The sequence below is a fragment of the Lathyrus oleraceus genome, chromosome 6 (assembly GCF_024323335.1).
Source record: "Lathyrus oleraceus cultivar Zhongwan6 chromosome 6, CAAS_Psat_ZW6_1.0, whole genome shotgun sequence".
Taxonomy (NCBI): domain Eukaryota; kingdom Viridiplantae; phylum Streptophyta; class Magnoliopsida; order Fabales; family Fabaceae; genus Lathyrus; species Lathyrus oleraceus.
The window spans coordinates 472,217,989-472,233,255 of NC_066584.1; the positions used below are offsets into that span (position 1 = coordinate 472,217,989).

The following is a 15,267-nucleotide window of genomic DNA, read 5'->3' on the forward strand; positions in this document are numbered from 1 at the left end:
ATGAACTCGTGTCCTCAGGCTTCCAAACTCTCCAGATCTCTTCCTCTATGCTTGACTAGAAGCTTTGTGCAAGAAAAAGCAGCTGAAACCACTCGAATCCAGCTTAAATTCAGAAATCCATTGACATGTTCATGTGCCCGATCTGCCTGAATATGGACAGAATTCTTCAAACCACGCGTTGATTCTTGCTCAGTGGTGCTCCATAATCGTGATTATGCAAAGAAATTGAAGGTTTATGTGAAGAAATTTGAGTTTCGAAGAGAGAGAAAATTGGAGGGAATTTGGAAATTTTGATCTGAAATTCTGTGATGAGCAAATACAGTTAGGGTTTGCTATTTATATGAGGTGCTAATCATGCTGAAATCACAATTAAGCATTGGTTAAACATGATTAGGGAATTATGAAGTAATGTGCAAATTTGCAAATGAGCTTAGTGATCGCGACTTTATGAGTCGAATTTGGGGTACAAACTGCAAGTGCACAGTTCTATCGCGTAGTTTTAAAAGATATCGATCCCACAGGGACTTATGAATCGATATACCATTATCTAAGGTTACTTCGTAAAGCTAAGGCAGGTAATACTTTGATTGTTTGGGGGAAAAGCTAAAACTAAAATAAGATCTAAATTAAATATCAACTAAACGGATATCGGTGTGTAGTTCGTCGTAATTAAGGAATCAATTCTTTGTTGGTTTCTTGGTTTTAAAATAAATCCTTTCAGTTGACACTATTGTTTAAAAGTCTTATCTCAAACTCTCGCTCTGTTGAATAAACTATGATTTTATATTAACGTAGTTGTCACTTATTAGTTAAGTCAAAAACCACTTTTTGAAAACAATAGAATCCGTAGAAACTCTTTTTAAGAAAACACTAATCGTTTAAACACCCTTATCTCAAACTCTCGCTCTGTTGACTTAGGTTATATAATTAAATTCAAATGCTTAACTCTCTTCCTCACATTCAATCTTTAAAAATACTTTTTGAAAAAGATTAGAATTTAATTAACTCTAAAAATTGCTCTCGCCTTGATCTAGAGTTAATGTCCAATTTACACTGTCCAGTCAAAAACTCAAACTCTCGTTCTATTGCTTTTAACTTCTTTATGTCTTTTACTTTCATACAAAAACCTTGTTATTAAACCTGTAAATTGAGACCGTGAAAACAGTGATTTTAATTTTAAACTTAATTAAACCAACTTGGTTTTGATTCCTTCATTCCGCTTACTCTACATACCGATACCTAAATAAATTAGTCAGACATGCTAAACAGACTTAAATAATTATCATGCATAAACAAATTCATCTCAGGCAAATAATATAAATAAACAGTAAAGCAGGGCATATATAAATTCAAACAATAATTAAAGAACCTGAGTAATTAACAGCAGTCTTGAACACTCCACCACAGACCGGTTGGATTTGTTCTTGAATTCTTCAATCAAACAGAAAAATAAAAGCAAAGGAATAAAAAAAACTAGATTCTAACGTAAGGTTAGATCCGGTGAAAGATACACAATAGTTTCCGGTGTAGAAACTATTGTGTGAAAAAGAATTAATTAAGTGCTGAAAGCTTAACTGGAAAAGAAAATAAAAATAAAACTGCAATTAAAAGCAAAAACAGTAAAGAAAAATAGTGGTATGCTTGCACGGCTGGAAGAAGAAAAATTGCACGACGGAGGAAAATTGAACGCCGGAGGAAAATTGAACGACGGAGGAAAATTGAACGCCCCGAGAGCTTTTCCAAAAGCTACTATTTATATTGGTACTTTTTGTAACTGCTTCCAAGGGTTTTCCGTGTACATAGCCTTCACGTTGCAAACGGTCAAGCGTGATAGTCGGCTTCAACGTGGTCTGTTGCGTTCCTTGTGCCAAAAATATAGGAGAATAGTGTGACGTCCGTCACACCATGTGTGACGCTCGTCACACAAGTGGGAAAAGCGTGACGCTCGTCACAGCCTTTGTGACGCTCGTCACAGGTGCAGCGCCTGTGCTTTTTGGGCTGGGCTTTGGCTTTTGATATTTGCTTCTTTTCATTCCTTTTTGCACCTCCTTTTCTTCCTTTTATACTTGTGCTTCAAATAAACCACCTGAGATAAATAGAAAGAAAATACCGCGTAATATCTAATAAAATGAAATAAATTGAAGTAAATAATAATATAATTTAATTAAATTGAGTCCTAGAATGTTATATCATTTCATGTTATCAAACTCCCTCATACTTAGATCTTTGCTTGTCCTCAAGCAAAATACAGTGTAGAACTTGTTTTAAGAATTTAGCCAGATGAAATTCCAAAACACACATCAATTCGTACTAGGTTGCAAGTAGATTTCGTTTTAAAGTATCTTGAGTCTAATCTCGACAGCAAGGACTACCGCTACCACATCAGATAATCTCACCTCATGCAAGCCAGTTCGAGTCATGCTAGTATAGCTAGCCTGGTTCTTTTACTCTTATTTCACCCGTTTTCATTCTAGCGAAATCACATTAAGCCCTTTATCGTTTCGCGCACATAGTGGAGTGACCGGTTAGTGATTCTGATCCCCTTTTTAGCTTGAAGCTCTGGTACATGAGTCGGATAACTTCGTTATTTAGTCCATTGCGAATTGCGGGGGATCGGACCGTAGTCCGCCCTACCAAGTTCAGTACCAGATACCTGCTGAACCAACTCATAATGGATCTTTCATATTATGCTTTTGTATGATCTGCAACCTTTAGATTAAATGATCTGGTAAGGATCACCTAACTTAGTTAGTGCATTTCCTGATATATATTTTTTTTATGTTACTTTGGGAATCATTCACTTATATTCATCGGCCCTCCACGTAGTTTGCTAGTAAGATGGTGCTGACTTCTTGTATAAACTACTCGGGGTTACTATAAGGTTAAAAATCCAGGGACTTGTATAACAGCTGCCTTTCTGATCTAACATGTTGAGGTTTGTTTAGAGTGTCGGGGCGGTAATAGTTTTAGTCTTAATTTGTCTCAATTTTGATAAAATAAGCAACCTTTATACTTACTGAGTGTGTTGAATATTTGTTATGGCTCATGAAAATTTTTGAGGGAATAGATAATATAAATTTTTCACACTAGGGACTTAACTTAAAATAAATCTATATTATAAGAAATATATATATATTTTTTTATAAGGGAAATAACAATGAAAAGAAAGATACATACTTGAAGAAGGGAGGATAGAAAGAACACGGTTTTCCCCCCCATACTTGAATGAAACATTGTCCCCAATGTTTTAAGGAAAAGAAATGAAGTACAAAAAGAAAGGAAAAGGAAACTAAAGTTAATGCTGCCTGCCGCCTCTTGTTCTTGGACCTGGTGATCGTTGATGTACTTCTAAGTTATCAAACCTGCTAAGCAAATCAGTGAACCGCTGGTCGGTTATGGCATTCCTCGCTTCTTGTTGTTGTTGCATTTGGCGCATCATTTGCATCATTTCGAGATTTTGTGCTTGCATACCATCAATAGCATCCATGATGTCGTCATTGGTTGCAGGCCTTCTTCGTCGACGACGTCGTGAGGATGGGCCAGCTGCATTATCGGAAGGGTTGAGCGGGACTGACTGTTGTGCAGGAATCTGATCACCGTGCTCCATTTCTTCAAACTCGTCGGTGGACGAGTTTGCTTGTGAAGGCTCGGTAGCTTCGGGAGCATTAAGATCATAGAGATGGCGGTTGGGATTGGTGACATCGGTTAAGGCAATGTTGGGTAGAACAACGCTTGGGACCTCTTGGTTGTTCACCATAAGGTAATATTTTCCGCCTACTCTGTTCTTTATTAGGCGGCTGGACCGACAGTAGCTTATGTCCATAAATAGGGGAGGTAAAGATTCTAAAGTTTGGAGTCGGTCCCCTAGGTTTAAGCCAAGTGCTATGGTGGTGATTAATCCACCAATTACAAAAGGTTGTCGGCCTCTAGCACATAAGGTGCGGATATGATGAAATAGGAAGGAGGCGGCGTTTACCTTAGCATTCGGTTCGAAGACGCATTCGAGGAAGAATAGTTCCTTTGCGTTGACCTTGTTGTTGTTCGGTCTTCCAAAAACTGTGTTTTGTAGGATGCGGATAAAGTACCGGATAGTTGGGTTATGTATATGGGAAACAAGGAGCTCTTCCCAGTTATTGGCATCTACACCGGATATTTTCCTAAAGATGTCGAAAGCGGCAACTGTGTTCCAGTTTAAGTTTGGAGGGATTCTGGGGTAGACTTGACCTTCTATGGGGAATTTTAGCATGGTGCTCAATTGGTTTTGGGATAGGGAGTATTCGGTGTTGAACATACGGAAGGTTGCGGTACCGGTTAAGAATTCGTCTTCACCGGTGGGAGTGTTGTACGCATAGGAACTTAAAAATTCTAAGGTTAGGGATGGGTAGGTGGGTTGATTATGCGTGCATAGAAAGGTTAAATCAGTAAGGCGGAGCATCCACTCGATACCTTGAAGTAATCCTAATTGTTGTAAACAAGTGGAATCAGGATACCTGGTAGAGGTGACACCTCGTTGTTGTAAACGCTCGAATTTCTCTCTTTGATAGTTATCATCTTCAGATCGGAAGATGATGTTTCCAAAATTTTGATTTCCCGCCATACTGATGAATGAGTTGGAAGAAGTAATTAGGAAAGAAAAGAAAATATATTTGATTGTATAGAATAGTTGTGATGTAGGAAGAAAGGTATGGTGGGTATTTATAGGAAAAAATTTGAAGTTGGAAAGGGAGTGGTTGAAAAGTAAATAAATGTGGGTAAATGTGAATAAATGGGGAAGGTAAAAAGGTGAAGAGGTGTAACGGTCGTCTCCAACGGCTTTGTAACGTTCACCTAGTCAGAGGGGTGTTACGCTCGTTACAAGGGCATGACGAGCGTCACAAGCACTTGGCGTGACGTCCGTGATAGATTGTGTGACGCTCGTCACACAGTCATATTGACATGGTTTCTGCTTGCGTTCTTCATAATGATTTTGGTAATTTATTTTATTATTTATTTTGTTTTGCTTCAGATTATTTTATTCTGCTATTTAAATTTCCCTGCATGCTATTCTACTTTGTATAATAGTGCATAAATATATTATATTTTTAATAATTTATGTAGGCAGCAACAGTAGAGAGCATTATTGATAGATATTGCATAATTCATAATAAAATAGAATAAATCAATAGCTTCATAAAATAGTCATAATGTAACATTGGAAGAAAAAAACAAAAATGCGAAAAAGAAACAAATACGAACATAATTTGAAATAACATTAATGAATAATCTAACTTAAAACTAAATAACTAAGAAAAACAACTTCTATCCATCTGCATGATCTCTGGCCGGAGGAGCAAAGGAGTTAACACGATATAGTAACTCGTGAAACTGATTTGTCATACCGTTCATGTATCCCAGAAATTCTTGTCTCATGTTAGCAAACTCTTCTCTGAGGGCGTCTTGTTCTGACATCAAAGCTTCAATGGCGGTGTTATAATCAGTTCCGGGCATATGATGTCTAAGGTCGGATATTGCCGATTCTTCGGTCTGAACAGGTTGAGGAGGAGGATCAATATCATAGTAACCAGATGGTGTCTGAGGGTCGGATTCAGCATAAGGAATCTGGTCATCACAAATCTCATAGTCCTGGATGGATTCAGTGGATCTAGCAGGAGAGGGGGTTTCGTTCAGATTGTAGAGCCAGTTATTGCGGTTATGAACACTAGTCCTAGGATCGGGCATGGTGAATAGGCAAAGAACTTGGTTATTAATTATAAGCTCAAACTCGTCAGACCCTAGGTTTGCTATAAACATAATGTTGAAGAGGAAAGGTATACTCATAATAGTAATGCCACAAAAAGGGCTTAAGTCAAGCATAGGCTGACGTAATCCGATAGCATTACCAATCATGGTTATCAAACCGCCTATTCGAATTGGTGCTCGTTCATCTTGGATAAGGTGGTCTAAATTTGCTAGCATAAAAGTTGCACCGTTTACTGGACGGTTCTGGGAAGCACAAAATATGATGAAGAGTTCATCACGTGAAACTGTGGTACTGTTTGGCTTCTTCCCAAATAAGGTGTGGGTCAGGATCTTATGGAAATAGCGAAAGGCCGGGTTATGTATGTTTCCAGAGAGAAACTCATGTTCCTTGGGATCGTCATTTCCAGTCAAGCTTCCCCAAAAGTGTTCAAGTTCTCTATATTCAAAAAGTTCTTCTTGGCTCGCTGTGAATGTGTCAAAGGAGGTAGGGAAACCTAAAAGGTTGGTAAAGTCTTGAATATTAAATTGGTACTCCATGTTAAACATTCTGAACTGGATGAAACCTCTGCTTATTCCTTTTCCATGGCTGGGTAGGTAGATCAGGGAACTAAGGAATTCTAGTGTTAGTCTCCGGTAGGTGACGAAATGTCTACGGATAGGAGAGGTTTCCCACCCAATCTGATTCAGCAAATACAGGACACTCTCTCTTAGTCCCAGGGCATTCATTGCCCAATCATCAGCATACAAACTAGGTAGCATCTCTCTCGTGGCTAGTTCTTCAAACTTTTGTTTCTGAGCTGTTCCTCTGAATTTGATACCCATACGGTCAATTTGTCCCATCAGGTTAGGCTAGAGAAAAGAAAAACAAGAGTTTTAGTCAGGATTTGGCCAAATGTCGAAAGAAGAAGAAAAAGGGTTTTTAATAAATTAAAATAAATTAAGAATGAATACTAAACAAAAATTAAAAGAATAATTAAGGAAGAAAATAAAAAATATAAATATTTGTGGGTTGTCTCCCACTAAGCGCTTTGTTTAATGTCGCAAGCTCGACATAGAAACTATCAATTATAATTTATAAGTTCCAGAGGCATTTCGTCTAAGTGTAAGACTTGCGAATCTTCATTGTTTTCTGCATAGTGATAATGTTTTAGACGTTTCCCATTTACGGTAAATGGTTCCATAGATTTGCCTTTAATTTCTACTGCTCCACTGGGAAAAACTTTGGTGATTTGGAAAGGACCTGACCATCTAGATCGTAGTTTTCCCGGGAATAACTTTAGCCTAGAGTTAAATAAAAGGACTGTATCGCCTTGTTTGAAGATTTTCCTTGATATGCGTTTGTCATGCCATTGTTTTGTTCTTTCTTTGTAGATTCTGGCATTTTCGTAAGCGTCTCTTCTGAGTTCCTCTAATTCGCTTATATCAAGGATTCTCTTTTCGCCGGCGGCTTTATAGTTTAAATTTAGATTTTTAATAGCCCAATAGGCTTTATGTTCTAATTCTACCGGGAGGTGGCAGGATTTTCCATAAATGAGCTTAAATGGAGTTGTCCCTATGGGAGTTTTGTAGGCAGTTCGGTAAGCCCATAAAGCTTCTGGTAATTTCAATGACCAGTCTTTCCTTGAAGTGGCGACTGTTTTCTCTAGTATCTGTTTAATCTCTCTGTTAGACACTTCCACTTGCCCGTTGGTTTGAGGGTGGTAAGGTGTCGCTACTCTATGTCTTACGCCATACTTAAGTAGTAGTTTTTCGAGTACCTTGGATATGAAATGCGATCCACCATCACTGACTACTATTCTTGGGACACCAAACCTTGGAAATATTATATTCTTAAACAGTCTAGTTACTACTCGTGTGTCGTTTGTTGGAGAAGATATAGCTTCAATCCATTTCGATACGTAGTCCACTGCCACGAGTATGTATTTGTTACCGAAAGAGGATGGAAAAGGTCCCATGAACTCTATTCCCCACACGTCGAAAATCTCTACTTCTAAAACGCCCTTTTGTGGCATCTCGCCACGTCTAGCTATGTTTCCTGTGCGTTGACATCTGTCACATTTCTTAATAGCCGCATGTACATCTTTCCATATATTTGGCCAATAGAAACCGGCTTGTAGGATTTTAGAGCAGGTCTTGGATGTACTTGCATGTCCACCATAAGGAGCGGAGTGACAGTGTTGGATTATATTTTCTATCTCTTCTTCGGGTATGCATCGATGGAAAATACCATCGGGGCCTCTTTTAAAAAGTAAGGGGTCATCCCAGTAATAGTGTTTTATGTCATAGAAGAATCGTTTCTTCTGCTGGTAGGATAAAGTAGGTGGAACTATTCCGGCAGCTAAATAATTGACGAGATCAGCGTACCATGGTGTAACAGATATAGCCAAGGTGGTCTCTACCTGTTCATCAGCTCTATTTTCTTCCAAATTAGCTATAAGTTTATCGTACGAGAAATCATCGTTAATTGATGTTCTTTCTGGTTCAAGGTTCTCAAGTCTCGAGAGGTGATCTGCTACTACGTTTTCAGTTCCTTTCTTGTCTTTGATTTCCAAATCGAACTCTTGTAGCAACAGGATCCACCTTAGGAGTCTAGGTTTAGCATCCTTTTTTGTTAAGAGGTATTTGATAGCAGCGTGGTCAGTGTAAATGACTATTTTGGCTCCGACCAGGTAAGAACGAAATTTATCTAGCGCAAACACTACCGCTAGAAGTTCCTTCTTGGTCGTGGCGTAATTCATTTGTGCTTCATCTAGAGTTCTACTTGCGTAATATATAACGTGAAGCTTTTTATCCTTTCGTTGTCCTAAAACAGCACCTACATCGTAATCACTAGCATCACACATTATTTCGAACGGTTCGTTCCAATCTGGTGTCTGCATTATGGGTGCGGAGATCAATGCTTGTTTAAGCGTTTGAAATGCTTCTAAACATCTATTGTCGAATATGAATTCAGCATCCTTCATCAATAGCCCGGTTAAAGGTTTAGTTATTTTAGAGAAGTCTTTAATGAATCGTCGATAAAAACCGGTATGTCCTAAGAAGCTTCGTACTTCTCTCACAGTTTTCGGGGGTTGAAGGTTTTCGATTACCTCTATTTTGGCTTTGTCTACTTCAATTCCTCTGTTCGAGATGATGTATCCTAAAACAATTCCTTCTTGTACCATAAAGTGACATTTTTCCCAATTAAGTACTAGGTTTACTTTTACACATCGCTCTAGAACTCTTTCTAGGTTTTCAAGGCATTCTTCAAAGCTTTGTCCGCATACGGAAAAGTCATCCATAAATACTTCCATGATGTTTTCTAGAAAATCGACGAATATTGCCATCATGCACCTTTGGAAGGTTGCAGGAGCATTACACAAGCCAAACGACATTCGTCGATAAGCGAAGGTACCAAAGGAACATGTGAACGTTGTCTTTTCTTGGTCATCAGGGTGAATTGGTATTTGAAAGAAGCCTGAGTAACCGTCTAGATAGCAGAAATGAGAATGTTTTGCTAATCATTCTAACATCTGGTCAATGAATGGTAAAGGGAAATGGTCTTTTCGGGTTGCTTTGTTTAGTTTCCTATAGTCAATGCACATTCTCCATCCCGATTCGATTCGTTTGGTTATAGTTTCTCCTTTTTCGTTTTCAATAACTGTTATACCTCCTTTCTTTGGTACTACGTGTACAGGACTAACCCATTTGCTATCAGATATAGGATATATGATACCCGCCTCTAATAACTTGGTTATTTCCTTCTTCACTACCTCACTCAGGATAGGGTTTAGTCTCCTCTGGTGTTCCCTAGAAGTTTTACAGTCTTCTTCTAACATGATGCGGTGCATACAAATAGAAGGACTTATTCCTTTAAGATCGGTGATGTTGTATCCTAGTGCGGTTGGATACTTTCTTAAGATATGCAGGAGTTTTTCGGTTTCGAGTCTTCCTAGGTCAGCATTAACTATCACTGGTGGTTCAAGTTCTAAGTCTAGGAATTCATATCTCAGATTTTTGGGAAGTGTTTTCAGGTCTAGGGTTGGTTTCTTAAGGCATTGCGTAGGGTCCGGTGTTATTGCCAAACATTGGCTAAGTTTGTCTTCTACAAGATAGTCAGATGATTTGTCTTTTTCCGTTTCTTTTATGCATTCATCGATGATATCCATGAAGTAACATGTATCTTCTATTGCAGGTGCTTTCAAAAATTTGGAAAGAATGAACTCAATTTTCTCTTCTCCTACTTCGAAAGTGAGTCGTCCTCGTTTTACGTCTATGATTGCACCAGCAGTTGCTAAGAACGGTCTTCCCAGTATAATGGGTGTAATTTCATCTTCTCTAATATCCATAATTATAAAATCAGTTGGAATGTAGAATTGACCTATGCGCACTGGAACGTTTTCAAGAATTCCTATAGGATATCTAACGGAACGATCTGCTAGTTGCACAGACATTTTAGTTGGTCTTAATTCTCCCATTTCCAGTCTCTTGCATATGGATAAAGGCATAACACTAATACCGGCTCCTAAATCGCATAAGGCTTTGTCGATGACAAATTTTCCTATGTGACAGGGTATAGAGAAACTACCCGGATCTTTGAGTTTAGGAGGCATATTCTGGATTATAGCGCTACATTCAGCGGTGAGTGTAACGGTTTCGCTATCTTCAAGTTTCCTTTTATTAGAAAGAATTTCTTTTAAGAACTTGGCATATGAGGGCATCTGCGTAATAGCTTCTGTAAACGGAATTGTGACGTTTAATTGTTTTAGTAGGTCAACAAATTTTTTAAATTGGCTCGCATCTTTGGTTTTAATAAGCCTTTGAGGGTAAGGGATAGGTGGTTTATAAGGTGGTGGAGGTACATAAGGTTCCTTCTTTTCTACGGTTTCCTTATTACTCTCTTCCTTTTCCTTAGGTTCACTTTCCTCCTCAGTTGACTTTTTAGAGTTTTGGTTTTCTATCCTTGGATCAAACGGTCCTTCCACTTCCGTTCCACTTCTCAGTATAATTGCATGAGCTTGGCTTCTCGGGTTAGGTTGGGGTTGGCCAGGAAATGTACCAGTTGGGGCAGCAGTAGGCGCTTGTTGTTGAGCTACTTGTGATATTTGCTTTTCCAACATTTTGTTATGGGTAGCCAGGGCATCTACTTTACTCGCTAGTTGTTTAATTTGTTCGCCAGTATGTACATTCTGGTTTAGGAAATCTTTATTGGTTTGCTGTTGAGAAGCTATAAAGTTTTCCATCATGACTTCCAAGTTGGATTTCCTAGGGGCGTTATTATTAGGTGTAGATGGGATCGGCTTTTGATATCCTGGAGGTATAGCTGGGGCTTGATTTGGAGATTGTCCAGGTGCGTATAAAGCGTTATTACTCTTATATGAAAAATTGGGATGATTCTTCCAATTTGAGTTATATGTATGCGAGTAGGGGCTTCCTTGAGCATAGTTTACTTGCTCCGCTTGGATTCCTGTTAGGAGTTGACAATCTGCAGGAGTGTGACCTTGGATTCCACAGACTTCGCAATTCTGAGTTATGGCAACCATGGTAGCTGGAGGTGATACATTTAAACTTTCAATTTTCTGGACCAGAGCATCCACTTTTGCATTAACATGATCAAGGTTACTTATCTCGTACATGCCAGTTTTCGTTTGAGGTTTTTCCACCATTGTTCGTTCGATTCCCCACTGATAGTGGTTTTGGGCCATGCTTTCGATAAGTTGGTAAGCATCAGCATAAGGTTTGTTCATTAGTGCACCACCTGCGGCGGCGTCTATTGTTAACCTCGTGTTGTACAGGAGACCATTATAGAATGTATGAATTACTAACCGGTCCTCTAAACCATGGTGTGGACAAAGTCTCATCATGTCTTTGTATCTTTCCCATGCTTCAAAAAGAGACTTGTTATCTTTCTGTTTAAATCCATTTATTTGGGCTCTTAACATAGCTGTTTTGCTCGGCGGAAAATATCGGGCAAGAAAGACTTTCTTCAACTCGTTCCATGTGGTGACTGAGTTGGAAGGAAGAGATTGAAGCCATCTTCTAGCGCTATCTCTTAACGAGAAAGGAAAAAGACGAAGTCGAATTGCCTCTGAAGTGACACCGTTAGCTTTAACAATATCAGCGTATTGGACAAATACGGATAAATGAAGGTTTGGATCCTCGGTAGGATTTCCAGAGAATTGGTTCTGTTGCACTGCCTGCAACAGTGAAGGTTTAAGTTCAAAGTTGTTTGCTTCGATTGCGGGTGGATCAATACTCGAATGCGGCTCATCTTGCGATGGAGCGGCGTAATCTAGAAGAGCACGAGCTGGTTCTGCCATCTCGGGTATAGAAGGGAAAAGATTTTTGAAATCAGGAATTTCGCTAGGAGGTAAATTGTTTGCAGCACGATATTCCCGAATTCGTCGTAAGACTCGGAGATATAGTTCGATATCGCTGATTCGTAAGTAGAACGGCTCGCCTTGTGAGCGAGTGTGTGGCATACAAATCAACGAAAGAAAGAAAAGAAAAAGAAAAACCTTAGTCTCTACAGCGTAACAGAAGAGTTACGATATCGAGTTAAATAAAAGTCCCCGGCAACGGCGCCAAAAACTTGATCGCGACTTTATGAGTCGAATTTGGGGTACAAACTGCAAGTGCATAGTTCTATCGCGTAGTTTTAAAAGATATCGATCCCACAGGGACTTATGAATCGATATATCGTTATCTAAGGTTACTTCGTAAAGCTAAGGCAGGTAATACTTTGATTGTTTGGGGGAAAAGCTAAAACTAAAATAAGATCTAAATTAAATATCAACTAAACGGATATCGGTATGTAGTTCGTCGTAATTAGGGAATCAATTCTTCGTTGGTTTCTTGGTCTTAAAATAAATCCTTTCAGTTGACACTATTGTTTAAAAGTCTTATCTCAAACTCTCGCTCTGTTGAATAAACTATGATTTTATATTAACGTAGCTGTGACTTATTAGTTAAGTCAAAAACCACTTTTTGAAAACAATAGAATCCGTAGAAACTCTTTTTAAGAAAACACTAATCGTTTAAACACCCTTATCTCAAACTCTCGCTATGTTGACTTAGGTTATATAATTAAATTCAAATGCTTAACTCTCGTCCTCACATTCAATCTTTAAAAATACTTTTTGAAAAAGATTAGAATTTAATTAACTCTAAAAATTGCTCTCGCCCTGATCTAGAGTTAATGTCCAATTTACACTGTCCAGTCAAAAACTCAAACTCTCGTTCTATTACTTTTAACTTCTTTATGTCTTTTACTTTCGTACAAAAACCTTATTATTAAACTTGTAAATTGAGACCGTGAAAAGAGTGATTTTAATTTTAAACTTAATTAAACCAACTTGGTTTTGATTCCTTCATTCCGCTTACTCTACATACCGATACCTAAATAAATTAGCCAGACATGCTAAACAGACTTAAATAATTATCATGCATAAACAAATTCATCTCAGGCAAATAATATAAATAAACAGTAAAGCAGGGCATATATAAATTCAAACAATAATTAAAGAACCTGAGTAATTAACAGCAGTCTTGAACACTCCACCACAGACCAGTTGGATTTGTTCTTGAATTCTTCAATCAAACAGAAAAATAAAAGCAAAGGAATAAAAAAAACTAGATTCTAACGTAAGGTTAGATCCGGTGAAAGGTACACAATAGTTTCCGGTGTAGAAACTATTGTGCGAAAAAGAATTAATTAAGTGCTGAAAGCTTAACTGGAAAAGAAAATAAAAATAAAACTGCAATTAAAAGCAAAAACAGTAAAGAAAAATAGTGGTATGCTTGCACGGCTGGAAGAAGAAAAATTGCACGACGAAGGAAAATTGAACGCCGGAGGAAAATTGAATGACGGAGGAAAATTGAACGCCCCGAGAGCTTTTCCAAAAGCTACTATTTATATTGGTACTTTTTGTAACTGCTTCCAAGGGTTTTCCGTGTACATAGCCTTCACGTTGCAAACGGTCAAGCGTGATAGTCGGCTTCAACGTGGTCTGTTGCGTTCCTTGTGCCAAAAATATAGGAGAATGGTGTGACGTCCGTCACACCATGTGTGACGCTCGTCACACAAGTGGGCAAAGCGTGACGCTCGTCACAGCCTTTGTGACGCTCGTCACAGGTGCAGCGCCTGTGCTTTTTGGGCTGGGCTTTGGCTTTTGATATTTGCTTCTTTTCATTCCTTTTTGCACCTCCTTTTCTTCCTTTTATACTTGTGCTTCAAATAAACCACCTGAGATAAATAGAAAGAAAATACCGCGTAATATCTAATAAAATGAAATAAATTGAAGTAAATAATAATATAATTTAATTAAATTGAGTCCTAGAATGTTATATCATTTCATGTTATCACTTAGCATGGCCAATCCACACGTGAACAGTGCTCATGCAAGGTTGAAATTCACTTAAAATTAGCCAATGGTCATCATGGAAGTGTCATCTTGCTTGTATCATAAACAAATTTTGAATTATGCAATTTCCCTCCAAAATGAACACTTGTGGAATGATGATCATACAAGATTCTCTCATGCATGGCAATGGTTCACTTGAAAAGTCTTGGTCATGAGGAGCATTTTGCAAAAATAATGGACCAAATTGGAGCTTTGAATCAAAAGTTATGCCATTTTGAATTTCCATGTATACTTTGTGATCATTTGGCCATAACTTCTCAACCAATCATCATATGGACATGAATTAGGACTTTTTGGAAAGGGGAGAAAATAATCTTCAACTTTTATGTTAACCAAAAATCCATTTGAAGCTTCTTTGATGTTGATAAGTTAAGTTGAATGTGGACCAGAAACTTGCTATTTTTGGAAACTTGAAATTACATATCACTTTCCATTTTTGGAAACTTTTGCCATGACTTCAAAATCTTCAAGATAGATGTTTGAAATGAAAAATGAACTTATTTTGAACATGATTGAGGTATCTCAACTCATTTCCCCACCTCATAGCCCTCAGTTGACTGCACAGTTGACTTTTTGGTCCACAGATGACCTTAACATGTCTTGATCAGCTTGAGCCTCTACCACTTGGGGAAATTGCTCAAAAATGAAACCCTAGCTCATGTAAGCTCTTCATAACAATCATGTGATCCTCATCCCAAGAAAATACTTCATCTCCTTGAGAAACCCTAGCTGGAAGAATGACATTGATTAGGGTTGACCAGAGGTCACAACCATAATTCAGAGGAACTTGAAGATAAACTCTGCAACTCTTGATGATGATAAATCCATGATGATGATAATATATCCTTGCAAACAAGATGATTCTCAAACTTTGAAGAACCAAGAAACCCTAATTGAAGCCCATGCCTTCAGATGGTTGATCATTAATTCATAAAGACCCTCAGGCTTGAATCATGTAACTTCTCCATCTTCTGAAAAGACTTTGGAGGATGACCTTCTCAATTCTCATGAGATGCAAAATGAAATTCCTAATATCCTAAAATATGAAATGCAATGTGTCAAACTAGTCTCAAGAAGAGGAGGGCAAATTTTGAGATGTTACAGCTGCCCCTATTCAATCCATTGT

The 15,267-nt window shown here is 38.2% G+C and overlaps 1 non-coding gene across 1 annotated transcript; it reads left to right on the forward strand.

The window, feature by feature from the left end:
• Positions 1-11,553: 11,553 nt before the first annotated feature.
• Positions 11,554-11,660, forward strand: LOC127098734 (small nucleolar RNA R71). Its single transcript, XR_007793434.1, has one exon. It is a non-coding gene; the product is annotated as a small nucleolar RNA R71 (small nucleolar RNA).
• The last annotated feature ends 3,607 nt before the right edge of the window (positions 11,661-15,267 follow it).